Genomic DNA, 14,776 nt, shown 5'->3' on the forward strand with positions numbered 1-14,776 from the left:
GGCAATGGAGTTGATTACTGTGCAGCATCACAACATCATGGCCATCGAGAAAACAACAGGATCCTGGACTAAAGAGCAAATTAAACAAGAGTACTCTGATGTATTACGGGGAGATGGATGCTTACCCGGCAAACTGAAGCTGGAAGTGGATGAGCGAGTGGAGCCCGTCCAGCTGCCAAAGAGAAGAGTGCCAGTAGCACTATATAAACCATTCAAAGAGGAGCTCAGTGGTCTAGAGAAAAGAAGGATGATAAAAGCAGTTGAAAAAAGCACCGATTGGATTAGCAGCCTGATCGTAGTGAAGAAACCGTCTGGAAAACTAAGAGTTTGCATTGATCCGTAACCTCTCAACAAGGCGCTCAAGAGGAGCCATTACCCACTTCCCACTATTGAAGATGTGCTGCCAGATCTGAACAGAGCACGCGTATTCTCTGTTCTGCAGCCACGCCACGGATCTCTGCGAATCACTGCGACAGCTAACACACAAGGACTCACTGTGGGAGTGGTCAGAGAGACATGAGCAGGCTTTCAATAAAATCAGGGATACCATTGCACAGACCCCTGTACTGAAATACTACAACACAACAGAGCAGCTTGTACTACAGTGTGATGCTTCAGAAAGTGGGTTAGGAGCAGCCTTGATGCAGGGAGGACAACCAATAGCATACGCCAGCAGAGCCCTGACAGAGACTGAAAAAGGGTATGCACAGATAGAGAAGGAGCTGCTGGCAGCTCAGGTGAAGCACCTATTTTTTTATTTTGTTTTATAATGTATGCACTCACTAACTGTAAGTCGCTCTGGATAAGAGCGTCTGCTAAATGACTAAAATGTAAAAAATGCAAAAAATGTGTTTGGCATGGAGAGGTTCCACCAATTCACATATGGACGAACTGTGGAAGTGCAGTCAGATCACAAGCCTCTAGAGAGCATCATGACAAAGCCTCTAAAGAGCATCATGACAAAGCCTCTTCTCAGCGCACCAAAAAGACTACAACGCATGCTCGTGAGACTCCAAAACTATGAGGTCAGTCTCTGATACGTTCCGGGAAAACGTGGTTCTGGCCGACACCCTGAGCAGGGCGTACCTCACAGAACAAGACAACAGAGGCCCCGTGGAGGTCGAAGTGGAATCAATCAATATGATACACTACCTCCCTGTGTCAAGCGAGAGACTAAAGCACATCCAGAGAGCCACAGAGCTGGACCGGGAGCTCCAGACACTGAAAAATGTGATCCTGCAGGGGTGGCCTGAAGTGAAAGTACCCTTGGAAGTAGCTATGTATTTTCACAACAGAGATGAGCTGAGTGTGCAAAATGGAGTTATCTTCAGAGGTGAGCGAGTCGTTGTGCCTACTGCCCTCAGGTCAGAGATAATGCAGAGAATCCATTCCTCACACATAGGAACAGAGGGATGTCTGAGAAGAGCTTGCGAGTGTGTCTACTGGCCAGGCATGAATGCACAGCTGAGAACATACATGGCACAATGTAGCACCTGCACGGCATGGGGTATGAAGCAGCAGAAAGAAACGTTGAGGCCCCACGAAGCACCAAAGCATCCCTGGGAAAAAATAGGGACTGACCTGTTCCAGTTCAACAACAGAGACTACATGGTCACAGTTGATTATCTCTCCAACTTCTGGGAAGTGGACCACTTGGAGAACACACAGTCGAAAACGGTCATTCAAAAACTGAAGACACACTTTGCACGCTATGGGATACCTGACATCCTTTACTCAGACAATGGTCCCCAGTACTCTTCAGACGAGTTCCGAAGTTTCAGCAAGGCTTGGGACTTTACACACAAAACATCATCTCCAGGATACCCGCAAAGTAATGGGAAAGTGGAATCGGCAGTGAAACAGCCAAAAGACTGATGGCAAAAGCAAAGAGAGCAGGTGCTGACCCATACCTGGCCATGCTGGATCACAGAAATACCCTGTCACAAGGAACAGACAGCAGCCCTGCAATGGTGCTCATGGGAAGACGTACAAAGACACCACTTATAATGAGTGAAAATCTTCTGAGACCGGGGATGGCAAACTGTCAGCTGGAGAAGTTCAAAGAAAGACAGCAGAAACAGGCGAAGTACTACGACTCCTCTGCTAAGGATCTCACAGAGCTGCAACGAGATGACAGGTTGAGAGTTCAGCCACTCACAGGACAGAAACACTGGTGGCAGAGGGCCACAGTAGTCAGACCAGTGGAGGAAAGGTCCTATGAGGTGAAGACAGAATAGGGACAAGTCTTCAGGAGGAACAGGCGACACCTGAGGAAGAGCAGAGAAATAGAGGAGGATTTCCCCACTGTTGAGGAGCCTGGCACAGAGCCAGTAAACAGAGCACCAGCTGACACCCAGCAGGGTGCTGAACACAACCTAGAGGTGGACGCTGCACCTCAACAAGAAGATCCAAACATCTCAGGTCAAGCACCTCCTGATGTAATCAGCACTCCCCACACAAGGTCTGATAGGGCCATCCGAAGACCTATACACCTGAAAGACTTTGTGGGAAGGTAAAAAAAAAAAAAAAAACGTTGGACAGTCAGAGACAGTAAACAAACATTCAGTTCACATTCCAGTTTATTGCAGACATGGACTACAATCCAAAGTTAGCTGGAGTCTGCCTTTGTTGAAAAAATAAAATAATATATATACACTGCTCAAAAAAATTAAGGGAACACTTAAACAACACAATGTAACTCCAAGTAAATCACACTTCTGTCAAATCAAACTGTCCACTTAGGAAGCAACACTGATTGACAATACATTTCACATGATGTTGTGCAAATGGAATAGACAACAGGTGGAAATTATAGGCATTTAGCAAGACACCCCCAAAAAAGGACTGGTTTTGCAGGTGGTGACCACAGATCACTTCTCAGTTCCTATGCTTTCTGGCTGATGTTTTGGTCACTTTTGAATGCTGGCGGTGCTTTCACTCTAGTGGTAGCATGAGACGGAGTCCACAACCCACACAAGTGGCTCAGGTAGTGCAGCTCATCCAGGATGGCACATCAATGCGAGCTGTGGCAAGAAGGTTTGCTGTGTCTGTCAGCGTAGTGTCCAGAGCATGGAGGCACTACCAGGAGACAGGCCAGTACATCAGGAGACGTGGAGGAGGCCGTAGGAGGGCAACAACCCAGCAGCAGGACTGCTACCTCCGCCTTTGTGCAAGGAGGACCACTGCCAGAGCCCTGCAAAATGACCTCCAGCAGGCCACAAATGTGCATGTGTCTGCTCAAACGGTCAGAAACAGACTCCATGAGGGTGGTATGAGGGCCCTACGTCCACAGGTGGGGGTTGTGCTTACAGCCCAACACCGTGCAGGACGTTTGGCATTTGCCAGAGAACACCAAGATTGGCAAATTTGCCACTGGCACCCTGTGCTCTTCACAGATGAAAGCAGGTTCACACTGAGCACGTGACAGAGTCTGGAGACACCGTGGAGAACGTTCTGCTGCCTGGAACATCCTCCAGCATGACCGGTTTGGCGGTGGGTCAGTCATGGTGTGGGGTGGCATTTATTTGGGGGGCAGGACAGACCTCCATGTGCTCGCCAGAGGTAGCCTGACTGCCATTAGGTACCGAGATGAGATCCTCAGACCCCTTGTGAGACCATATGCTGGTGCGGTTGGCCCTGGGTTCCTCCTAATGCAAGACAATGCTAGACCTCATGTGGCTGGAGTGTGTCAGCAGTTCCTGCAAGAGGAAGGCATTGATGCTTTGGACTGGCCCGCCCGTTCCCCAGACCTGAATCCAATTGAGCACATCTGGGACATCATGTCTCGCTCCATCCACCAACGCCACATTGCACCACAGACTGTCCAGGAGTTGGCGGATGCTTTAGTCCAGGTCTGGGAGGAGATCCCTCAGAAGACCATCCGCCACCTCATCAGGAGCATGCCCAGGCGTTGTAGGGAGGTCATACAGGCACGTGGAGGCCACACACACTACTGAGCCTCATTTTGACTTGTTTTAAGGACATTACATCAAAGTTGGATTAGCCTGTAGTGTGGTTTTCCACTTTAATTTTGAGGGTGACTCCAAATCCAGACCTCCATGGGTTGATAAATCTGATTTCCATTGATAATTTTTGTGTGATTTTGTTGTCAGCACATTCAACTAAGTAAAGAAAAAAATATTTAATAAGATTATTTCATTCATTCAGATCTAGGATGTGTTATTTTAGTGTTCCCTTAATTTTTTTGAGCAGTGTATATACAGTGGGGTGAACAAGTATTTGACACATTGCCGATTTTGCAGGTTTTCCTACTTACAAAGCATGTAGAGGTCTGTAATTTTTATCATAGGTACACTTCAACTGTGAGAGACGGAATCTAAAACAAAAATCCAGAAAATCACATTGTATGATTTTAAAGTAATTAATTAGCATTTTATTGCATGTCATAAGTATTTGATACATCAGAAAAGCAGAACTTAATATTTGGTACAGAAACCTTTGTTTGCAATTACAGAGATCATACGTTTCCTGTAGGTCTTGACCAGGTTTGCACACACTGCAGAAGGGATTTTGGCCCACTCCTCCATACAGACCTTCTCCAGATCCTTCAGGTTTCGGGGCTGTCGCTGGGCAATACAGACATTGAGCTCCCTCCAAAGATTTTATTTTGGGTTCAGGTCTGGAGACTGGCTAGGCCACTCCAGGACCTTAAGATGCTTCTTACGGAGCCACTCCTTAGTTGCCCTAACTGTGTGTTTCGGGTCATTGTCATGCTGGAAGACCCAGCCACGACCCATCTTCAATGCTCTTATAACCATTTCCTTATTTGACTGCTAGGTTTTATGGGTATTATGACTCATACTGCTGTACTCTATTGGGACAGATACAATGATGTGATGTCTATCTAAGTCTATGTTTGTAACAAACTGAGGTGTCTTTAGATGGAGTGTAGCTGAGTGGGGAATTGGGCTGATCTTCCTCACTGTGCATGAAGCTCTTTCAAAAATGCATTGGAATTATTTTCATTTACAATAAATAATGCAATGTTTTATTTATTGTAGCATGACTAAATAAATAAACAACTGTTTGATCAAGAAAATGGATTCATCCCTTTTATTTTACAGGAAAATATTTGTGTATTTTACTTGCTATTTCTTCAAAATATCAAAAGGATCTGCTAGATCCGTCACTTCTAGAAGAATACTTTATTGCACATTTGTGGAAACAGAACTTATTACATCCTTAAATCCTTTTGCTCAATCCCCAACCCCCCTGCAACACACATACATGTCCACTGACATGCTAGAAGAACATAGGGTCAGTGACACAGCATTATTCCTGATTTGACTTTACTACAGTAAAATACACTTAACGAAATGCAGAAGAATTCACAGAAAAATAATGCAATACAAAGGAGAAACAAGAGATTAGGTTGATGATTAAATACAAATGTATAAGCATTCAGTTCTGGTAGATGTTCCTGTCAAACCTGGGATTCAAATCGGCAACCCTGGCCCTGTTGCTGTACTTTCTAAAGGCATAATTGGTACCAGTTTAGGTTCCGATTTTTCATGAGGAAATCAAGAGAGTTCGTGAAGATTACTTTTCTTCCATTTTTGTACTACATGTCCTGATCTTCATGGTCCTAATAACATTTAATGTAGTGTGTACCAGTTGTGGGAACAGAATGAACTGTACTAATATTAATACATTAACCTCTCTGGTTGCTGTGCTGTGCCTGTTGTAAATAACAGAAAAAAGGATGGCTGTAGAGAAGTTGATGAAAGTGATCAAGTGGGGAGCACACATATTAAAAGCCTTCTTCCGTGACTCCTTTGAGGCTATCAAGCAAACAAGTAATATGTTGACATATGAGAGCACAACTAACACAAAATGTAAAACCACTAGACTTGCTATGATACATATAGCATATACTTGTTCAGTGCACTTTCAACACGAGAGAGTTTAACAACTGCTTATTTATCACAAAAATATTGTTGTACAAGCACAAAGGGAGCCTTGGTGATATACATTTGAAAATAGTTAATAAAGTATACCAAGGCTAACAACATCTTCACTTTGGAAGGGGTCATACTGGACGTCTCCCGAGTGGCGCAGTGGTCTAAGGCACTGCATTGCAGTGCTAGCTGTACCTTTTTAGCTGTACCTTTTTACAAGCCTGCCTGATTTTAACCATCCTTACGCCATACATAATAGGATTGAAAAGTGGTGGACATATTGGAAAATAAACTAATAAAATACTGCGAAGTATAGGTGGAAGATGTGCAGCATCATATCTGCCTTGTAGAATCAAAAATAAACAGCCAAAGGAGAAGTTCAGCAAAGAGGCTATATGTGGAGTACAAGTGTTAAATGCTTTCTGTTTTGTCTCTTTTGAAGATTGTAAACTTATTTGTAGAATGCTTACATATGAGTATATGGTAGGAAATGTAGTACAAGAAAAAGTTAGCAAAGCGCTAGCAAGACCCGATATGTTATTCAGTGTAGTATTTGAACATGCAAGCCTGACTACGGAGTAGTTGTCACAATACACTCTGTCTAGAACGCTACCACAAAATTGCAGTCGCAAACTGAGGGAGATAATGATGGCGTTGATGAAAAAAGAATACACCCAGGGCAGTAGAATTAAGCCACAAATTATTTTAGGTGTCATAACATTGTTATACTGTAGAGGATAACAAATAGAAATGTACCTGTCATAGGACATAACTGCTAAATTACTAAATTCTGTTAGAACGTATGTGTACACCACATAAATCTGGAGACAACAATAAAGAAGGGAAATATAATGTGTGTCAGAGAGCAAGTAAAACATGAGAGCAGGAAACAAACCAGTGCTCCCATACAACTGACTAACAAACAAAGCACATAGAAACAGATACATAGGTTCTGGGTTCATGAAGGCTTCTTTCAATGCAGATAACTCCAATAAGGAAAGCATTGGCAAGAATGATGACAAAATATAATACAGTTACCACAGCAAAGTAGTGTAGTGTCTAAACAGTTTATGATTTTGTTGATGTTTGCAAATGGTGTGTTAGAGGAAGTCTGTTAGGTGGCCTCCTGAGATTGGTTTATGGGAAAACACCCATATTATGTTACATAGGGCATAGGATATAAATACCACAGTTAAAACAAAGGACGGGGAGTAACAACATATTAGATCGGGTCCGTTGTTCTCCAGATGTCTGCAGATGTCTGTAAATTTACGCAGAAATCTTTTGAAATAATAAACCTTTATAATCAAAGTACAGTGTAAGCGGACTCCTTGTTCTCACAGCATAATTAGCATCATTATTTAGATACCACAGTAGAAATACTTCAATTGTCCGATATCACCGTATGCAGCAAGCCTAAAGACCTTGAAGTGAGTAGAGTTCTCCATGGTCCTGGGAGTTAGTAAAGATGTGCTGTCAATGTTTGAAGAAGAGGAGCAAATCCTCCTAGTGTAGTTTACATATAAGTTAAAACAATGAAATCACAAAGAACAACCTAAATGGATAATTCCTTGACTTGTTGATTCATTGATAGTTTTGCCCACATCTACAGTATACTCACCAATATAGACAGCTTTACATTGTCCTGATGACAACATTCATAGCCTAAATCAAACAATATTATAATTTGTATCATGCACGCATTTAAATTGTTACATTCAAATTCAAAATAATACATTTATTACATGTATTCTAAATCCAAAATGGAGACAGACTATTTTTAATCCATGATGACCTCCTAAACTCAGCTCCTCACTTGATTCTTATACTTGTGAGATTTAATTTAATAAAACGTCTGCCATGGTGTGATATGCAAATGGTCACCAACACCTGGGGAAAATTAGATATTTTCAGCGTCAAGGAAACCATATAGAGAAAAACAGATACCATTTTGTAACACAGGCCCTCCAGGGGGTTCAAAGCCTTTCTTAGAAAATCCACCCAAAAACACTAATTCCTATAATTTACAGTGTTAAATAACACTAATATGTGAGAACAATAGTTTTTTTTAAACTAATGTTTCATTTTGGCATTATTATAAGGTTGGTAGCATCATGTGAAAATTGTTGTGGAAATCTGTTTCAGCTCAAGTCGACTACAAAATCCACAATGCAATGCTCTTTCTATGGGCTGGGTGTAAAATTGCCTAAACAAACTGCACTATTTTAGGAGTCTACAATCTCACCATGTTCAACCTGCAGATCGATTTGCCTCAGAGTGGAGTCTAACATTCGCAACGGCACCATACAATGCATCCTGGACTGAACAGGCAGACAAATAGGAGACATTTGCTAGACCCTCTGTTAAAACACACATTTATTTAGGTAGGAATATCGGTCTCGCTTTAAATGACAAATGCAGCTTATAAAGGCTTCATAACGCCTTCATGAACACTACATAAATGTGTTACAAATCATCTATAATGTCATGCTTTATAAAGGGTTCATTAATGTGGCATAACTGTGTGACATAACCCAATATGTCAAATATGACATAAACCTGTGCTTTATAAAGGGTGGCATAAGCACTGCTTGCTAAAGGCCTTACATCATATTAAATTATGGCATCACAAATGGAGGGTTTCTTCTTTTAGATTTGTGTGTATTGTTGTGAATTGTTAGATGCTACTGCACTGTTGGAGCTAGGAACAAGAATTTTGCTACACTTGCAATAACATCCTCTAAATATGTGTATGTGACCAATACCATTTGATTTGATTTGATTTGCAGGGTGACTCACTCTAAAGTGCAGTCCTGCAAAGCAAAACACTTTGGTGAGTTTATATTTTTTGCCTACTTCAGTATTCTTTCCAAAATTCAATTTTCTCAGTTTAGTTTTTCCAGGTTTTTAATTCCCCCATTGTTTTCAGGTTTTCCCCTAGTTTTTTCACACGTTTTTGGTGGAAAAACAACAACATTTGATTTTATGTGTTCACAACAATGCTTAAACCACATCAGGGGAAGACTTTTGAGGTCTATGAAAAATCGAACAAAGTTGACATTTTTTGTGTAGTTGCCCATGCCCTACATTGTTGTTTGGTTAGAGGGTTTTTTCTGTAGTGCAGTAATCGCACATTTACATTTAACATTTGAGTCATATAGCAGACGCTCTTATCCAGAGCGACTTACAGTTAGTGAGTGCATACATTTTCATACTGGCCCCCCGTGGGAATCGAACCCACAACCCTGGCGTTGCAAACGCCATGCTCTACCAACTGAGCTACACAAAATACATGTGATGATTATGTATTCCATGTCGAGTGATTCGCATTGTGGCCACCAATGGAATGGGTGGAGTAAAAGGCCAGCAACACTCCGTATTATTCAGAGCCCCATGAAATGACACCATATATACATTCTACAGACCCTACTGAGTACTCCCTACAATACTTTTACTGCGGCACCCAGAACAGTTTTTGCTCTATAAGCCAATATGTATTCCAGTGATTCACAATGGGGTCATTTATATGACCATGGAACATGTTTTAAAACCCACATTCAATGCAAGTGTCACTGAAATATGAACAAATATGTTACTGCTTAGACAATTATTTTTCATATATCATTAATAAATACAGGGGGGCACTTTTTACATTTTTCAAAATTTCATGACCCGGAAGTACTTTTTTAGTGTTGCTAACGAGACGCTGATAATGTGATGAGTTAGCAAATCAAATGCCCAATTGTGGTGCCAACTCGACAGCGAAAAACAAGTAAGTTAACATTTATTTATTGGAATTTAAATTAGTTTGTAGTAGTTAAGTGTTGAGTTACATTACATACTCTAGCTACCTCAGTCGTTATTTCAAATAATTTCGGTGACTTTACAGCAATTGCTAACTAGCCGAAATGTAATTAGCTAGCTAGCAGGCTCAGCTAAATAAAAATCCCCTTAGATACATCCACGTCTCATAGTCAAATCATGAGATTTGTAAATTAAAGAGGAATGTGATAATACGAATCGAATGGAGTTTCTGGCGCAGCACAGAAATGCCCTTATCCAGATGGTGTGACAAAGGCATTTCCTAACAGACCTGCTAACATTCTTTGTTGTTACTTTGAAGGTTGGAACCAACATGCAGTACCTCCTGCAGGCAGAGAGGCAAGCACCATTCGTCCGCCAGCTTAGGGACAAGCTACACTAATCACACTCCTGTCTGACTTTAAATTAAGTACGGCGTCATGCGATATAGAGTCTTTATGGATGTGTTATGAATGACCGAAGGTGTCTCACTTCAAACTTAGTATTACAGGACACTACATAAAGTGTCAATAAATAGATTATTAACATTATGCTGATTTATGAAGGTTCTCTCTTGACCACATGTTAGTGTAGGGTGTTTGAGAGGTATTTCAATGGGTTGATGGACCTGCAAAGCTTGTGTGTGTTTCAGAGCCAACATGATTTGGAGTAGTCCAACCTTAGACCACCATACCAGGAATTCCACTTCTGGAGACCAGGGCTTGATTTCAACCTGTTACAATGGTGGCAACATTTTGTGGCTGATCTTTCAGCAGGGGAGTGGGTGAATGTGTCAAAGACCTGATGTGCCCAACACCGCAAGGTATGGCTAGTTTCTGTTGTGTGCATTTTTGTGTACTGAGGAACATGTAACTTGGTTCCAGAAGAAAGCCACATGTTTAGGTTGGGGGCTTTTATCAAGGTAAGTGTTTCTTTGTGTAATGTCGTCTCCAGGCTATAGCACACACAACACATATAAGCCTGGTATATACAGTACATTAAGCACAACCCCACTAACTTCGCCACCGACAACAGCAGGGAGGATTTTGATGTGTCTCTACTCACAGGCAAAGCCCTGGATTGGGCCACCGCCATATGGACTGCCAACAGCACAGAACTCGGATCCGAGACCCATTTCCACACCCTCTTCAAAGAGGTATTCGATCACTCTCCTTCCAGTCGTCGTATAGGGGACCTCCTCATAGACCTTCAACAAGGACGCAATTCAGCTGCCGAGTATGCCCTCGAGTTCCGCACCATGGCTGCAGGGAGGCTGCTTTACTTACTGTCTACCGAAGAGGGCTCAACAGGGAACTTCAGGCAGAGCTGGCCTGTAGAGGTGACCTTCAGGATTTAAATCAATGCATTCGTATGTCCATCTCCATCGACCACCTCATCACCGCCGAAGAACTCTGCCACCCAGGAACCCAAAACCTTCTCTTTCCACAATTCCGTCATCCCGCCCGAGTCTTCCAGAGACATGCAGTTGGGTCATGCTCCTCACCCGTGTATCGAACGTCAAAGGCGGATCCAAGAAGTGCTCTGCCTATACTGTGGAGGGAAAGATAATCTACTCAGCCATTGCCCTGTTCACCCCCCACGGAGAGATGAGAAGGGTCCCTCCGCGCCATGCAGGTAGGTGGGTCTGTATTTCTAAATATCTCCCAGAAGCAATTCTCCATCCCAGTATTGATAACCGTGAAGGGGGTTACGAAGTACGTAGAGGGCTTGATAGATTCGGGAGCAGCAGGTAGTTTTATCGATCACCAGCTAGTACAAGAGCTTGACATTGATCTTACACCTGTCACCCCTCCCTTAAGGATTAACACCCTGGACGGGCAGCTAATGGGCACGGGCTTCATTACGTACCTGACACAGAGCGTTACCCTCCAGACTGGAGTCTTCCACACCGAAACCATTAAACTCATGGAACTCTCATCCCCCAAACAACCACTCATCCTCGGACACCCCTGGCTTTGTCGTCACGACCCTGCCATCGCGACAAGGTGAACTACTGTCCTGGTCTTCTACCTACTTCACCAGTTGTCTCAGCCTACCCTGCAGAACCACCACCATTGAGGACTCTGCCTCTGCAGAGCCACCCACCATACCATCTGAATACGCCCAGTACAGCAAAATCAAGGCCTCCACTCTGCCACCACATTGCCCAGGAGACTGTGCTATTGACTTACTCCCTGGAGTGTCCCCACCGAAGGGCCGTGTTTACCCCCTATCTATCCTGGAAAATGAGGCAATGGAGAACTACATTGATGAAGCACTCCAAAACGGTTTCATTCGTCCTTCTTCTTCCCCGGCTGCGTCCAGCTTCTTCTTTGCTGGAAAAAAGGACGATGGTCTTCGTCCATGTATTGATTAACGCCTCTTCACCTCAGCTCCCGTCCTTCACCAACCTGATCCGACCCTTCCTTTCACCCTGGAGGTGGATGCCTCCGGAATAGGAGCCATACTCTCTCAGTGGGTGGGAACACCTCCCAAATCACATCCTTGTGCCTTCTTCTCCAGGAAGTTATCCCCCGCTGAGAGGAATTATGATGTGGGGAACAGAGAACTCCTCGCCATCAAGCTGGCCCTCGGTGTGGCGCCACTGATTGGAGGGTGCACAACATCCCTTTCTCGTCCTAACAGATAATCGTAATCTGGAATATATCAGAGGGGCCAAGAGGTTAAACTCCAGACAAGCCCGCTGGACTCTCTTCTTTACACACTTCCATGTTCATGTAACTTACATCCCTGAAAAGAAAAACGTAAAAGCTGATGCTCTCTCCCGCCAGTTTGACCTTCCGACCAGTAACTCAGACCCTACACCCATTCCTCCTTCCTCTTGCATTATGGGACCGGTACAGTGGGAGGTTCACTCTGCCATACAGGAAGCCCTAACCTCAGACCCGGCTCCTCCTGAGACACCAGCTGGGAAGAGTTACGTACCAGCAGCTGTTAGACCCCAACAGTTGCAATGGTGTCACATGTCCTTGGGGTCAGGACATCCGGGCATTATACGAACCACCAAACTTCTAGCCCGTAAATTCTGGTGGTCCTCACTGGCATCCGACATCAGGGATTACGTACTCTCCTGTCCAGTCTGCGCCCAACCCAAAAGCCCTCGTCATCTCCCTTCCAGTAAGCTTCAACCTTTGCCAATCCCTCACAGACCCTGGTCCCACATAGCTGTTGACTTCATCACAGACCTTCCTGAATCCTCTGGTAACACCACCGTCCTTTTCATAGTAGACCGTTTTTAAAAAATGCGTCGTCTGGTTCCTCTTCCTCATTTACATAATGCCATGGAATTTGCTGAGTGTATGTTTCAACAGGTGTTCCGTCTGAATGGGATTCCGGAGGACATCGTCTCTGACCGTGGGCCCCAGTTTGTCTCCCGGGTGTGGCGAGCCTTCTGTGACCGACTGCGGGTCGCCCTCAGCCTCTCCTCCGGGTACCACCCCCAGACCAACGGGCAGACGGAACGCCTGAACCAAGAAATAGGGAAGTACCTCCGCCAACAATGTTCTGCCTCTCCACACGACTGGAGTCGGTATATGGCCTGGGCCGAATACGCTCGAACTCACTCATGCATTCATCCCTCCTCCTTACTCCGTTTCAGTGTGTCCTTGGTTACCATCCCCCATGTTTCCCTGGGAGGCGGAGCCTGGTACTGTCTCAGCTGTCGGCATAGGGAGCGGGTATTGGACACCGCTCACCGGCATCTGCAGGAAGCCTCTAATACCCAGAAACGCGTGTGTGGCTCTCTACCAGAGACATCCGGCTCTGCCTCCCCTGCAAAAAGTTATGTTTTCGCTTCATTGGTCCCTTCAAGATAACCCATCGCATCAACCCTGTCACGTACCGCCTCCAGTTACCCCGTCTGTTAAAACCGGTCACCTACAGTCCTCTTCATCCTCCAGTCTCAACCCGCAGTGCGCCCCCACCATTGGACATCGAAGGGGACAGTGTCGAACAAGCGTGCCGGACCGCTTCTGCTCCCCCACACGCCCACTCCACCCTCCGGTGCCGTTGGGTCATCAGGAGCCTCCCTTGGGGGGATTCTGTATTTGTTTTCTTACTTCACCTTTTGTTCTTGTACGTAGCCCTGTTTCTTTGTGTTCTTGAACGTAGCCCTGTCTTTCATTTTTGTTCATTGATTTCACCTGTGTTAGTTACTCACCTGGTCTCATCAGCTCCTTATTTAGTTCAGTTCTTACTGATTGTGCCTTGTGAGATATTTGTTTTGACTCTACTAAGCCTTTTTATAGCTCGTTTGTGAGAACCAGTTACAGCCTTCAGTCCTAGTTTTTGATTTTCCTGCCTGTTTGCCTACCTGTGTATTATGTTTGCCTACCTGTGTATGACCATTGCCTGCCTGTGACCACGATTCCTGCCTTTTGCGAAGGCGAAATAAATACCTGCCGCACTCTGCGCGTGAATCTACACCTTTTTCTCCCTGAGTATTCATTACAGTCACATATCGCATATTGAGCAGCAACCGTCCCTGTATAGGGACACCGATCCCGCAGAGGTTAAATCTAGAATCTGCAGTTCAAACAATTAAAAAGCTGAAGGATGGTCCTAGAGAAATGTAAACACTTTGAAATTCATAGACCGAGCTATGGATGCAAGGACTGACCATCCATGATATCAAAATTGTAGTTTTAACCATGTTTTGAGGCTATACACTGTTTGGTTATGTTGGTCGACAGTTCAATGACGGGGTACATCAGTTGAATCAAGCTCATGATGCATTTATAAGTTATATTCTTCAAGAATCAATGTGTATATATCATTAACCCAATGAGTCCCACTGTAACGCTGCCACATTTTGGTTTCTAACCCCTTTTAAATGGAGATGCACATGTATCATGTTTTGCGCCATGAGGCTGACAAGCTACAGAAGAGTCATTAATATGTAAGAGGTTCTTCTACATAGAAGAGCATAGAGAATCCCAAGACATAGTGTCTATAATACTGTAATAAGCTCACATAGTTGCTGTCACAAATGCCACACAGTTGTCACTGACTAGTTGGATATTCATTCATTTATATTC

General features: G+C 44.0%; 1 pseudogene; it reads right to left on the reverse strand.

The window, feature by feature from the left end:
• Positions 1 to 6,103: 6,103 nt before the first annotated feature.
• Positions 6,104 to 6,977, reverse strand: LOC123488442 (annotated as a pseudogene).
• Between the last annotated feature and the right edge of the window lie 7,799 nt (positions 6,978 to 14,776).

The sequence above is a fragment of the Coregonus clupeaformis genome, unplaced genomic scaffold, assembly GCF_020615455.1.
Source record: "Coregonus clupeaformis isolate EN_2021a unplaced genomic scaffold, ASM2061545v1 scaf2298, whole genome shotgun sequence".
NCBI classification, from domain to species: Eukaryota; Metazoa; Chordata; class Actinopteri; order Salmoniformes; family Salmonidae; genus Coregonus; species Coregonus clupeaformis.